The 15,692-nt window shown below is 42.0% G+C and overlaps 1 pseudogene; it reads left to right on the top strand.

The window, feature by feature from the left end:
• Nucleotides 1-298: 298 nt before the first annotated feature.
• LOC145794239 (25S ribosomal RNA) lies at nt 299-2,563 on the top strand (annotated as a pseudogene).
• The last annotated feature ends 13,129 nt before the right edge of the window (nt 2,564-15,692 follow it).

Genomic DNA, 15,692 nt, shown 5'->3' with positions numbered 1-15,692 from the left:
TACACTATCGAGTCTTTGATTGCAAGTTCCACCGGAAGCCATTAGGTTGAGGGCACGTCTGCCTGGGTGTCTCACGTTACATCGCCCGTATCCCCTCCCCCCGAAAGAAAGGGTTGCGGGTGGATGTTAGCCTCCCGCGCGGACCCGCGTGTGGTCAGCCTAAAAATGAGTCCTCGTGACAGACGATGTATCACGACAAGTGGTGGTTGACAAACTGTTGTGCCACCTCGTGCACGTCGAAGTCATCACGGGAGGCCTGTTGTGACCCTATCGCACCATTGCCAAGGCGCTCCAATCGCGACCCCATGTCAGGCAGGATTACTCGCTAAGTTTAAGCATATCAATAAGCAGAGGAAAAGAAACTTACAAGGATACCCCTAGTAACGGCGAGCGAATCGGGAAGCGCCCAGCTTCAAAATTGAGCAACCCCATTGATCGAATTTTAGTCTGGAGAAGCATCCTCAGCGACGGACCGGGCCCAAGTCCCCTAGAAAGAGATGCCGAAGAGGGTGAGAGCCCTATTGTGCCCAAACCCTGTCGCAGCATGAGGCGTTGTCTGCGAGTCGGGTTGATTAGGAATGCATCCCTAATCGGCGGTAAATTCCATCCAAGGCTAAATACGGGTGAGAGACCGATAGCAAAAAAGTACCTCGAGGGAAAGATGAAAAGGACTTTGAAAAGAATGTCAAAGAGTGCTTGAAATTGTCGAGAGGGAAGCAGATGGGGGCGGGCAATGTGCCTGAGTCGAATGTGGAACGGCGACTAGTCGATCTACCGATCGACTCGGGGCATGGACCGGTGCAGATTGGAACGGAGACCAAAACCCGAGCGCAAGCGACCGTTGGTGCGGATCTTGGTGGCAGTAGGAAATATTCAAATGAGAACTTTGAAGGCCGAAGAGGGGAAAGGTTCCGTGTGAAAGGCACTTGCACATGAGTTAGTCAATCCTAAGAGTCGGGGGAAGGCCGACAGAGAGGGCATTCAACGCGAGCTTCGAAAGGAAATCGGGTTAAAATTCCTGAACCGGGACGTGGCGGCCGACTGCAATGTTAAGGAGTCTAGAGACGTCGGCAAGGGCCTCAGGAAGAGTTATCTTTTCTGTTTAACAGCATGCTCACCCTGGAAATGGCTCAGCCGGAGGTAGGGTCTAGCGGCTGGAAGAGCACAGCATGTCGCGTGGTGTCCGATGCGCCCTCGGTGGCCCTTGAAAATCTGGAGAACCGAGTGCCTCCCACGCCCGGTCATACTCATAACCGCGTTAGGTCTCCAAGGTGAACAACCTCTGGTCGATGGAACAATGTAGGCAAGGGAAGTCGGCAAAATGGATTCGTAACTTCGGGAAAAGGATTGGCTGCGAGGGCTGGGCATAGGGGTCCCAGTCCTGAATCCGTCGGCTATTTGCGGACTGCTTGAGTTACTCCTGCGGCGAGAGTAGGTCGCTGTGGGCCGGCTGGGGGACGGACTGGGAACAACTCCTCACAGGGCCTTCCCCAGGCAGTGAACAGTCGACTCGGAACTGGTACAAACAAGGGGAATCCGACTGTTTATTAAAACAAAGCATTAAGATGGTCGCTGCTGATGCTCACGCGATGTCATTTCTGCCCAGTGCTTTGAATGTCAAAGTGAAGAAATTCAACCAAGCGCGGGTAAACGGCGGGAATAACTATGACTCTCTTAAGCTAGCCAAATGCCTCGTCATCTAATTATTGATGTGTATGAATGGATTAGCGAGATTCCCACTGTCCCCGTCTACTATCTAGCAAAACCACAGCCAAGGGAACGGGCTTCATAGAATCTGCAGGAAAGAAGACCCTATTGAGCTTGATTGTAGCCTGACTTTGTGAACTGACTTGAAAGGTGTAGGACAAGTGGGAGCCAGAAATGGCAAAAGTGAAATACCATTACTTTTAACATTATTTTACTTATTCCATAAATCGGGGGTAGGACACAGCCCCCCTTTTTGGACCCAAGGCCCGTCTCAGCAGGTTGATCCGTGCGGAAGACATTTTCAGGTAGAAAGTTTGGCTGGGGCAGCACATCTGTTAAAAGATACACAGCTGTCCTAAGATGAGCTCAACGAGAATAGAAATCTCATGTGGAATAGAAGGGTAAAAGCTCGTTTGATTTTGATTTCCAGTACGAATACGAACCGTGAAAGTGTGGCCTAACGAGAGGAACCGTTGATTCGCACAATTGGTCATCGCGCTTGGTTGAAAAGCTTGTGGCGTGAAGCTACCATGTGCTGGATTATGGCTGAACGCCTCTAAGTCAGAATCCAGGCCAGAAGCGACGCATGCGCCCGCCACCTGCTTGCTGACCAGCAGTAGGGGCCATCTGGCCCCCAAAGGCATGTATCATTTGTGAAGCCCGCCTGGCTGGTGAAGCTCGCATGGCGGATGAGGGCGCGAGCCACCTTGAAGTAAAATTCCTATCTCGAGCAGCGGGTAGAATCCTTTGCAAATGACTTAAATACATGACGGGGTATTGTAGCCTGACTTTCTTCACGCCCTCCTCACGGAGAGCTCGAATTGGTCCTACAGTTCGGACTCCTTTCATGGTTCTAAATCTAATCTCACAAAGTGCAATGTGAGATTGATAAGCACCAAAGAGTCCAATCCAGCAAATCATTTTTGAAAAATTAGATTTTAAATCAAATAATGCCAAAACTGGACTGCTTTGCCAGATTACAAAGTCGCTGCCTAAATATTTTATTTTTGAAAAATTTAGGAAACCCTGACTCATGCCAAAGACCATGTGTCCGTCATCACCAAAGTTGCCTCGGCTCGAGAACTTGGGTACGAGAGGGAAATGACCTGAAATGAGCACCCCTGCTCGCCCAATCAAAGATCGGCCTCTACTATCATGATATGTTGTTTTATAAACCTCGTGTGTTCTTATTCCGGTTATTAGCTAACTTTACTATGTGATGCACACACAAGTATAGACCAACATCGCAAGAATTAGAGTGAATTCAACTCATGTTTGCTTTCGAAAATGGTTTGAATTTGCCACCCTCAAGTGGGCTAAAAAGCGGATTTGCCATCAAACATGATGGGCTTAAAATATGATTTGCCACTTCGCAAAGTGGGCTTAAAACTCACATTTATCGAATTGTTCCAATTCAAGCAACAAAGCCTTCATCCATAGGCATTCATGCAATTAATCACTTAAGCACGTAGCCTCATGGCAAGCATGCGAAACATGGCATTTATGGCAATTACACTCATGCAATATGCTAAAGCGTAAAAGCTTACTGAGTACTCCAAGCCAAAACAAAAACTAGTTAGAAAGATGCATGATCCTAACTATACAAGATGCCTAATGCAACACATGCAATAATGCAATTAATAGGCTCGGCTACTAATATGGCATTTGCAACACTTTGATAACATGCTTTGAAACACGTATTCAAATAAGTATTGAAATACAATGCAGTTTGAATGATGCACTGAGTCTCGGTGCATGCAAGACAAATGAATGATGCAAACATGCAAGCACACTTATTACAACATTGCGCCCTCTCGAAGGAGGGTCCGATTGAATAAGCTAAGCTACACTAAGCTAAGCTAATTATTACAAAACGAACCTAATTAACTATTCTAGCTAATTAATTATTATAACACAATTGAATAACTAGCCACACTAAGCTAATTAAAATATTACAAAATGAATTGAATGATTAGCTACGCTAACTAACTAGTAAAGCAATTTAAACAGCCTCGAGGGACGAGGGATGCGTGCATGCTCGGTTGCTTCCTCTCGAAAATGCTCTTGCCTTGCCATCGGATGCCTCTGTTTGCACTCATTTGATCACTAAAAATTGTACCAACTTCCAGATTGCCTCTGCTCCAACACAGGAACACACTTGCACAAAAATTCACTGGTGGCCGGTTGGCCACAAAAAGTGGCTGTCGGCCACCTTAACTGGCCGGTCGGCTAGTTTAAGTGGTCGGTCAGCTACTGCAAGTGGCCGGTCGGCCACCCCCATTTTTTGGACTTCTACTTTTGATGCAACAGAGAGCAACAGGGGCAAAACAAAGCATTTTCAAGGAATGTCTGTACTGCTACACTCCTTATCATTTCTCAAGCTCAAAGGAGTGTAGCTCTTGGCTCTCAAGCCATCAACCACGCATTTTCAATGCATGATGGCTAGAAAACCAAGCTTGTACAAGCTTAATGAATGCACAAATAAGACTCGAAGGACCACCACTCTATCACGCATGATCAAGGGTGACAGTGACCAAGAAAAATGACACGTTTCGTCAGTATGAAATGTCTCATTTTTCTTGTGTTTGGATTAACGTCCAATCCAAACACATGCAATGCAACACAACATGCTTATCTTGCTCAAGTTTTACTTGTCATGTTTTGTTTACACATTTTACATTACCGATTAGTCCTTTAACCGATTAAGTCCAAGTGAGAGTCCTCCAATTGGAAATAGGGCCTAAGCCACAAGTACCTTGAACATGAAAAAGGCATCATGATGTTGGTTAGTAGAAACCCTCAAGGGAGGATTAAAACTATTAGGCATGAGAGCCTCAATTCCACACTCAAGCCAACAAGGGGCTCAAGGCCACTTTCAAAACAAAGTAAAAAGTGAAGAATATAGGGAGGTTGCAGATATTTCAGTGCTGATATGGCATGCAAAAAGACACTAAATCATGCAAGAAACACATGCAAGACATGCTCAAGAGCCTAAAGCATCAAACTAGCGAAGATCACAACACTATAAGCATGCAACACAAAGCTCAATTGACCAAACTAGCTCTAGAGGCCTCAAAACAAAGGCCTAGTGAAGACCATTACACTATAGCCATGCAATACAAGCCTCGAAGGACTTAACCACCCCAAAACAGAATTAAAGTAGGCCAAAATAGTAGCTAAAACAACCTGAAGTTAAGCTAACACAAGCTAGAATAATAGGCTAAACTATTAGGCATGCTAGACTAGTAAGCACAATTGCACTACAAGTACAAAAAGCAAGCAACAAATGTTCCAACCAACCTGAAACAGAGTTGAAACATGCAAGAAAAGAGCCTAAAACATGCTTGAACTAAGCTAACACAAGCTACAAAATCAAACTAACATGTGAAGCTAACTAGGCATGGAAGCAAGACACAAGGAGGGGAGGCTAACCCCTCCTATTTTGGACTTCAAGAGTTGATTTTTACCACTGAAATAACTCTGGATTTCAGTGGTTTAAAGGCCCAAAAATTTTGATTTAAAGGTGGAAATGGCACAAAAGGCTTTACAAGCCAAAGAGCAAAAAGAGGAGACAACCCCCTAACTCACCAAGACTTAAACCACCATTTTGAAACCTTAAAAATAGAGTCTTTTATGGTTGAAAAACCAGGTCAAAACAGTGTAAAAAGATAGCCAAGCAATTGATTAAAACAAAGTCTACAAGGCAAGTCCTTTACCTCTTGAAGCACAGCACAAAATCAGTCACAATTCTGAGCTTAAACCACCCTTAGAAGCTCAAACCAAGCCTCAAAGAACCTCAGCTCCAAGATGAAGATGTTTGGTTAAGGGTCTTAGTACAAAAGTGTAGAGAATTCTCACTTTCAAGCATAAAACAAGAAGAGTAAGAGAGAGAGAAAACCCTAGATAGAGAGAGAGAAATTTGTTCCAAAATGTGTAACGTCTAAAAATGGGGGAGAGACCCCCCCTTATATAGAAAATCAAGCTAAAGGCTTGTATTCATCCCTTTATACACGTGCATGGAGATAAGCATCAGTGAACAACAGCTGGCACAGCTGGCAAAGAAATATCTGAAAAAGGAGAAAAATGGTCGTCGGCCATCATCAGTGGCCGACCGGTAATCAATGTGACCGACCGGCCATCACTGGTAGCCGACAGGCTCAAGTCATGGCCAGCAGGCTAGGAGGATGGCCGACAGGTCACCCTCTCCTCCAGAAGTGAAGCAACAAGCTCTTGGCCTACAACCACACACAAAACGGACAATATTAGAGGCTCAAAGGCAAGGCGCTCAGCCGAGACCTTCAGGAACTTAAAATGAACACGAGCGAGCACAATCATCGGGTATTCAAATTATGACGTCCAAGTCTTGAGGATGGTCAAAAATGGGGTGTCTATAATTGCCTCTCTTTGACAGAACTCGGAAGTCATGAAATGACGAGAGTGAATGTCAAAGTCTAGAGATGACCCATTTTTTGACGAGGCCGAAGACTTAGAACAACAAGAAATCAAAACAAAGAACGGTTACGCCCACAAGCTGCCTATGTATCTCTTTGCAAGGAATCAAACCAGCGTAGTTCTGGGGCAAGATGCAAATGATATGCACATGCTGCAACCTTGTCTAGCATACTACAACATAGGGCGCTGCCTTGGCCAGTAGTACAGGCCGTAGCCTTGGCCAGCAGCACAGGACACAGCCATGACCAGCATGCTGCAGCAAAGGCCACAACCTTGGCCAGCACGGTGCATCACAGGCCGCAACCTTGGCCAGCGTACAGCAGCATAGGCCACTACCTTGGCAAGCATAACATAGCCTTGGCGAGCATGCTGTAGCACAGGCCGCAACCATGGCCAGCATGCCATAGCCTTGGCCAGCATCCTACAACATAGGCCCTAACCTTGGCCAGCAACACAGGCCGCAACCTTAGTCAGCATGCCGTTACCATGGCCAGAATTCTTCAGCACAGGCTGCAGCCTTGGCCAGCATGAAGCAGCACAAGCTGCAGCCTTGGCCAGCATGCTGCAACACAGGGCGCAGCCAGATAGTAGCATAGGGCATAGTCATGGATAGAAGCACGAGCCGCGGCCTTGGCCAGCATGCCCCAGCCTTGGCAAGTATGCTGCAGCATAGGCCACAGCCTTGGCCAGCATACCACAGTCTTGGCTAGCATGCTGCAGCATAGGCCGCAGCCTTGAACAGCAGCATATGTCGCAACCTTGGCCAGCATGTTGTAGCACAGGCTGCAACTTTGGCTAGCAACACAGGTCGCAGTATTGGCTAGCATGCTGCAGCCTTTGCCAGCATGCTACAACACAGGCCGCAGCCTTGGCCAGCATGCAGCAGCACAGGCCGTAACCTTGGCCAGCATGCCACAACCTTGGCCAGCATGCTACAACAAAGGCTGCAGCCTTGGCCAGCAGCACAAGCTACAGCCTTGGCCAACATGCTGCAGCACAGACCGCAGCCTTAGCCAGCATGTCATAGCCAAAAAGGATAAAAAGGGTACCTCAGCACGACCACCAAATATACCTCTCACTCCTAACACGGAGAAGTGAAAGGAGGATCAAACGATACAGCTATAGTCCAGATCCAAGGGTTGTGTTCCCATCATGGCAGAGCCTGCAACCGGTCAGCCTTTTGGCAAGCTTTTCCAAGCAAGCCTCAGGCAAACTGTTCAGGAATGGCAGATGGCAAACACTGTGACTTAGGCGCACCGATGCAAATGCAAATGCAAAGAAACACATAAGTGTAGATAAAACAACATATCATGAGTTCGAGTCAAGTTCTCTAAATCCCTAGCAGAGTCGCCAAAAACTATGGACTCACCTTTTTCCGCGCCCCGCTTTTCAAAAAAGGTTTGAAAAGAAGGACTCACAATTCAAACTCCCGCGGTTTTGAATTAGTCTCACAAGTGCAATGTGAAACTGATAAACACCAAAGAGTCCAAATCTGGCAAACCATTTTAGAAAATTGATTTTAAATCAAATAATGCCAAAATTGGATTGTTTTGTCAGATACAGAGTCACCACCTAAGTATTTTATTTTTGGGGAAATTTAGGAAACCCTGACTCGTGCCAAAGGCCACGTGTCTATCATCACAAAAGTTGCCTCAGCTCGAGAACTTGGGTACGAGAGGGGAAGGTCCTAAAATGAGCACCCCCACTCGCCCGATCAAAGATCGGCCTCTACCAACCATTATATGATGTTTTATAAACATTATGCATTCTTGTTCCGGTTATTAATCTAACCTTACTATGTGATGCGCACGCATACAAGTATAGACTAGTCGTAAGACTTGGAACAATTCAACTCATGTTTGTTTGTGAAAATGGTTTGAATTTGCCACCCTCAAATGGGCTTAAAAGATGTGGATTTGCCACCAAACATAATGGGCTTAAAACATGATTTGCCACAACAAAGTGGGCTTAAAACACACATTCATTGAACTATTCCAATTCTAATAACAAAGCTTTCATCCACAGGCATTCATGCAGTTTAGCATTTAAATACATAGCCTCATGGCAAGCATACGAAACATGGCAACATGGCAATCACACTCATGCAAGTATGCTAAAGTATAAAAACTATCACACCCCAAACCCGTCCCTAAAAGTTTGGGCATGACTACTTCAGAAACGGATGGATCATACGACACATACAATATATGCGGCATGAACAGAAGCATTTAATATCATATAATAACATACAAAACATCCATTGAGCTATCACTACTATGCCAGGATCACAAACTGAACATAAGGCAAATAAACATATAGTGACATGCATCTGAAAATCTAGCTATGTACATATACATATACATATACATAAGATGGGCTGCCTTCATTTAGGTGCCTGGACACTCTGAGGTTGACACAAGAGGAATGGATGCCATGGGTTAAGATTGATATCCAGGTTGAGTGCCTACAGAAACAGACATAACATAAAGTGAGCCAAGCTCAGTGAATAATAGCACATAAACAATTCAATGCTCAACTTGAATTGTAATACCTATCCATGCATTTATAATTAAACAGATCGTATGGTTAATTTGTTTCTATACCAATTTCAGAATGGCCTTGGGCCGAATCTTAAACAGAGTGGCTTTAAGCCCTTAATAGAACCGCATGAAGCCCTTAAGCAGAGTGGCATGAAGCCCCTAACAAAATGGCATGAAGCCCTTAACAGAATGGCATTAAGCCCTTAACAAAATGGCATTAAGCCCTTTCATGCGTGTATGAATTCAAGAGGTGTCTCGTACGGATTCTAGAGGTGACTCGCATTGCAGCACTTAGTTCCGTACAGCACTTTGTTTCATACCAGAAATATAGAATGGCCTCTGGCCTAATAGATCATACAGAATGGCCATAGGCCCAGGTTGGCTTTAAGCCTAGTTCATATATGTATGGACTCAAGAGGTGTCTTACACGGATTCTAGAGGTGGCTCACAATGTAGCACTTAGTTCCGAGCAGCACTTTGTTCCATACCAGAAATCAATAGGTCTTACAGACCAAACAATTCATATCTTGTCATATCATAAACGGAAACAAATTCATATATATTCTTAATTATGCTTGAATCATAAACAGAAATCAGAGTTCATGCTTGATTATATATGGTACATCCAATAGCACTAACAAATCAATATAGAGCATACTTGTTAGTTCCATAAAGGAACCTCCGGTACTGGGAACTTATAACATACTTGAACCACGTATTATTACCCCTGGGCAAGGGCCATAAGACCACGGTATTATTACCCCCGGGTAAGGGACCTGTGCTAAGGATGCCATGAATACTTTTATATATATGGATAATCATTCATTGATTTGAAATGTAAAATATCAGAAAATAGAGCATTTCTTATCATATCATGTCACTACCGTACACTTAACAAAGACAAAATAGTTCACATTCTAACGTGGGTCACATAATGATGTTAAACTTTTGCAGTTATGTCGTAGATTCTAAACAACCTCAGGTCCATATGTAACACAACAAAATAACTTCAGATTCATATGGATGCACATAGCTTTTCCAATTATCCTGATTCTTCGGAGGTGTCCACACTTGATAACTTATAACTGAATGGCCTATGGCCTATTAATACCAAAACAATATGCTCTCATATTTACATAGAATCCATTATTCAAGAATGAACATAAATTCTCTTTATTCATTAAGAAATGACGTGGTCCACTTGAGGAGAATAGAATGTTGATATTAACTATTAATTAGAAGCATACACACTTGTTCAATCATTCATATACGTTAACATAGTTGACCTGCAATTAACATAGTACTAATGGTAACCGTTGGATCATTCACATGAGTTAACATAGTTAATTTAAGTTTAACAGAACGTTGCTGATAATTATTAGCGAAAGGTAAGCACATTTTACAGATTGAACGATTCCAGAGACACATCGATACCGTAGTTCCATAATGCTCATACGTTCCATTTGTTCGTCATAAATCAATATAGCTATCTTGTAGATAACAAAATGTTAGTATTCATTATCAACAGTAAACAGAACATACTTGTGATATCGTTGTTCCGTAATTAGCTAATTGGTCCTTAATATGAATTTGAAAATGTGTTAATATAATTTTGTGTGCAATCATGTGAAAATATGTGGTTTTGAATTTCTATCTGTTCACCGTAGGAATATCAGTTTGATTGTCTACTTTGGAAATTAAATTGAATGCCTTATCGGCCACAGAACCTGAAATTGATTGCGCCATTATGATTGGTATAAATTTTAGAGCCTACGGTGAAATTTAATTAGAAATTGATTTGGATCAAATTAATCAGATTAAATTAGTGAACCAGTGCTCTATTATTTGATATTATAGTAGTAATACTAGAGAGGGGCTTTTAATATGAGCACTACACAATCAATTACCCCCTTTTTGCTTCACTTGGCTGATATACACTCTAAGGAGAGGAGAGGGTCGGCTATTAGAGAGAGAGAAGGGAGAAAAATCTATGTTTGGTCTTGAAGCTTGGGAATTTGAGGATTTAGCTCAAGAATTGACTAGAGCTTAGTAGATTAAAGCTCCTAGGTGAGTAACCAACCCCTAACTCATGAGTTTGAGTTGTAATTTTGAGAATTGAAGATTTAATTGTGATCTAGAACATGAAATGAGTTGGTTTTGTTGATTTAGTAGCCTATATACACACGCTTGTAAGTAATTGTTTTGAATTTGCATGTTTGGGCTTGAAACACATGATTCATGTAGAGTTTTGGTTAAAGCCCATGTTATAATCATCTTTTGTACCAACTAAGTTGAGAAGGAGAGTAATAAATCACATGCATGTACAATTTGTGAAGATAGGAGCTTTGAATGCATGAATATTGGAATGGAGTTTGTGTCAATTTGAAACATGCATGTGTTTAATTCTTGAAATTGAGCTCCATGATGATATGTTTTGGTGTTTATACCATGTTAGTACAAGCATATGTGAAATTGGAACCATAATGTGCAAGAAAAGTGGTTGAAATGTCGAATTCGAACTTAAGAAACCATTTTGGAAAACCCAGGAATTTGATGTCCGCTCGAGCGTGAATTTCGTGCACCTAGTATTTTCTGCAGACCATGATGTCCGCTCGAGCGGGGAGCTATGTAGAATGGACTACCGCTCGAGCGTCCAAGTTCCACGCTCGAGCGTCCAAGTTCCACGCTCGAGCGTAAAAATGGCATAACCAGTACTTTTGCAGACCTCATGGGCTCGCTCGAGCGGGGAAGTCCACGCTCGAGCGGGGACCCTGTTTTCTGAAAATCTGAAAATGCATTCTATGTTCTGTTTTTCTGTTTCCTTTCACTTCTAAACACTTTTAGGCATACATTGAGCATTGTAATTGAATTAAATAGATAAGAATGAAGCCTAAAGAGGAATATGTGAATTAAAGAACGGATTAAATTAATTGTGACCCATATGTGTTATGTGATGTGTAGGGTCAAACTTCAGGGCAAATTCACAAGCCGATCACTGTGAGTAATATCTGAAATATGTTATTGTCCAATTACTTGCTTTTATGTAAGTTTTGTAAAGTTCATTAATTTTGAATGGTGGACAAAGTTTGATATGACAGAAAGTCTGAAAGGCTTAAATGCCAAGTTTGAAAGGCTTAATTGCCAATTAATTGCCAAGTTTGAAAGGCTTAAATGCCAGTTTGATATGAAAGGCCTATGAGCCAGTCTGATATGAAAGGCCTATGAGCCAGTTTGATATAAACGGCCTATGAGCCAGTCTGATATGAAAGGCCTATGAGCCAGTTTAATATGAAAGGCCTATAAGCCAGTCTGATATAAAAGGCCTATGAGCCAGTCTGATATGAAAGGCCTATGAGCCAGTTTGATATGAAAGGCCTATGAGCCAATCTGGTATAAATGTGGGCCGGAGGCCGTTTGATATAAATATGGGCCGAAGGCCATGTGACATAAATGTGGGCCGAAGGCCAATTGACATAAACGATTGGGCCGAAGGCCGATGGACATGGATGAATTGGGCCCGAGGCCGTACGAAGTGTTTGGAACCTCAGTTACTTAACTTACATATGTTTATGTTTGTATGTGTTAGCCAGAAATGAAAATTGTTCCAATGCATATTCGTTATATTGTTCCAATGTGTATTCATTATTTGATATTATTCACTGGGCTATCGCTCACGCTCATTCATGTGTTTGTAGGTGAGCTAAGAGAGGTCCAGACCCCGCCCTAGTGAAGCCAGAGTGGAACAACTATGGTTTGGAGAGTCAGCCTTTGCGTCTCACGTAGGAGACACATCTTCGCCCTTTTGCCATTCTATGTAATGTTATCATGTTGGCGAAGCCTTTGTACATGTCTGTATATAGTTCCCATGGGTTGACTTAGTTTTGGATGATCCTGTTGTATGGAACTTTTTGGTACTGTAATTTTGTTGTGAGTTATTAATATATTTATGTCTGGAAGGTTATGACGTGCATGTAAGCACAACTCTATGGACAAAGTTTTAAATTGCTTCCGTTCGGCCCCTTTTACTCTGATGAGTTTTGTCTTATTTGTTTTGAGGCCATAGGTAATCTCATGATTATTGGCCGGTTATGTCCTTAACCCATAGGGGCGGGTTCAGGTCGTGACAGAGTGGTATCAGAGCACGAGTTAATAACTCACACACTTGTCCAAAAGAGCAATAAACGTCTAGAAAAGATCTAGGATGCATTCATGTGATAAGTATGAAATTGGAAGCATCGAGAACATGCTTAAATGTTTTGATATGAGTAGTTATGTACCATAAGTTGTGATCGGCTTGCATTGTACATTATTTGAATACGTATGCTCTTTGGTATATGCATACCTGTGAATCTTCTGTATAAAACATAATGCAAGTAATCAAATGTTGAGAACATGTGATTATATGAAATAGGAATTGTTGCACTAATGTGTACAACAAGTTTGTTTTGTTATAATGCACATACATGAACATATGAATCATGAAAAGTTACCTATGTGCATTCGATTCTGCCAATGGGTGTCTACGTGAAATATGAACATGATTTCAGTATATAATTACTTAGTAAATGTTCAGCATGCGATGTCTGATAAGTATGCGATCACCTGTTACATATGTGATTAATTGTGTCTTGTCGATACATAAAATAAGAATATAACAATGTGCCTATGTGCGAATGTACCCATGCGTATCTGTGTTTATTTTCGTGTTGGGCATCCCAGTATTTGGTAAGGTTTAATAAGAGTTTGTGTAGAGTATGGATAAATTAAGGGCACATAGGTTGGGAGGCTCTTCCACAGCCCAACTTGATCGTCTGGAAAGAGTAGTACAAGAAATGGCAAAGGTCTTACGACACCAGCATCAGTTGCCGCTACGGCAAAAACCTTTGCCACCATCATTGTAAGAAACACTGAGGAGTTTGTTATCATATTTTTGGGGCTTGTTATAGGGATGGTAAAATGGACCATATGGTAAGGGACTGTCCCCGAACTGAACAAATGCGAGTAAATTTTCTGCCTCAGTTGAATTCGTGCCAATGGTAGGAGTTGTTAATCAAGATAGAGTAATTGCACTCGTCCCAGAAAGCACTCAGAATACTGCGACCGCTATTCCAGGTATCTATATCGTGTATAAACGAATGCCTATGTGTTGATTGATTCTGAAATAGTACATGTGTACATCTTTGCTTGGGATATTATTTGATTCGGATCGGTATATTCTTTCGTATCTGCTGCATGTGTATCTAGATTGGTTAGACCCACAAGATCGAGACCGTATTCATTGAATGTATATGCTCCATTTGGAAAATTTGTGAAATATGTATTGGGATATCGATTGACTCTACACATGCACATGTATATCTGAATCTATGCTCAGGGTGATTTGTTATATTACTATCTTCAATGACTAAACCACTGGAATTATGACTCTATGATTGTAGGACCGAGTTAAACACCCCAAATAGTGAACTCTATAAATTGTGAAACCATGCATTTTGATTAGTAGAGAATTGACTGGACTATGTAACTATATTAAGCTTGACTCGTAAACCTATGCTTCTGTGACTGATTTGGGATTTTTGCGTAACAATCCTATACTATGTACAACTGAGGAACCTTGTTTACTGTGTTGCTGTGCACCATGTGTTGGCATATAAGACTTGTTTGGGAAATGCTGTGTTGATTATGGTACATACCTCCTGATCTGAATTACTGCATGCATATGCAACTACACCTGAATTCATGTGGACAATGCCATAATGTACATGACTTGAAATACTTTGATATGAACAGTTGTGATGAATGATTCTGATATGACCTTGAGAACTGATAAATTTAGGGCAGTTGTGAAACTATCAACTATATGCTTAAACAAACAAGTGAGCCCCACTAAACCGAATGTACCCCAGATGAGAAAACTTCTATCTGATTCGATCCGATAGAACCTTTGTCCGATTTGACCTGATAGAACCCCTATTGGATATAATTTGATGGAACCTTTGGCTGATTTAATCTGACAAGACCTTTTCTTGGATCGACCAATAAGACCCTCTATCTAATTTGACTTTGTTAAAGGGGATTAAAAATTGTTTATAAATAAATAGCCAGATTGTTCTCGGTAGAAAAACTGATAGACCCAAAACTTGAATCCGTTTGGAATACCTGACTTACTTGAAAGACCTTTGTGGGCTATCAACAGATTGATCTAACCATGAACACCATTGAGAACCAACCTTCAACTATTGAGGACATATGTGTTATAGATGAACTGAATTGTGCAAATCCAGTGATTGGGCGTCTTAAGGAACAATGCTAGTGTGTTGTCATATTCTTGCCTGTTTGACGCTGTGGAAACCGATGACAGCAGATTGATTTGATTGTGAACCGTACTGAATATTTTTCCTCGACTAATCAAAATATGTTTCATATGTTTGCTTCAGTGTTATCTGGTTTTGGGAAATCAGGTTATAGTGAGTGGTATTGTGTTTGTTCGATGACATTCTTGGGACATCCTTTCATGCTAGGGGACGTTAAGCATATGTAGCACCTTTGTTGAGAAATCTATTTTGACACCGATGGTTTTGTACTGGTGGATTTGTCTAATCGATCTCGAGTCGGCCACCGATGGTCGTGAACGGGTGTGCTTCAATTCCGAGACGATTATTCCTTTGTTCTATACGGAATGCCATCCTTTGGTATTAAGTAGATGTTATTAACATCCGAGAAGCCTTGAAAAACCCTGATTATCCGAAAGTGTGAGAATTCAATACGCCTTGTGTAAATAACTACTCAGTGCCATTATATTCTGCAATTGGGGCTCTGAGGATGTGTAAATTGTGTTCAACATGTGATTGACTGTTTCTGATAATACCTTTGACGCCATGGGGATTAATATATGAATTGCCTTCTGTTTTGATGACTATCAGATAATGTGGAAAGACCCGAGGGAACAAGGAATTGAATATTGAACCGAATTGCAAATTGTAAACTGTTGAA

Source organism: Camellia sinensis, chromosome 6 (assembly GCF_055761805.1).
Source record: "Camellia sinensis isolate YWXY chromosome 6, ASM5576180v1, whole genome shotgun sequence".
NCBI classification, from domain to species: domain Eukaryota; kingdom Viridiplantae; phylum Streptophyta; class Magnoliopsida; order Ericales; family Theaceae; genus Camellia; species Camellia sinensis.
This window is presented reverse-complemented; position numbering and strand designations above follow the sequence as displayed.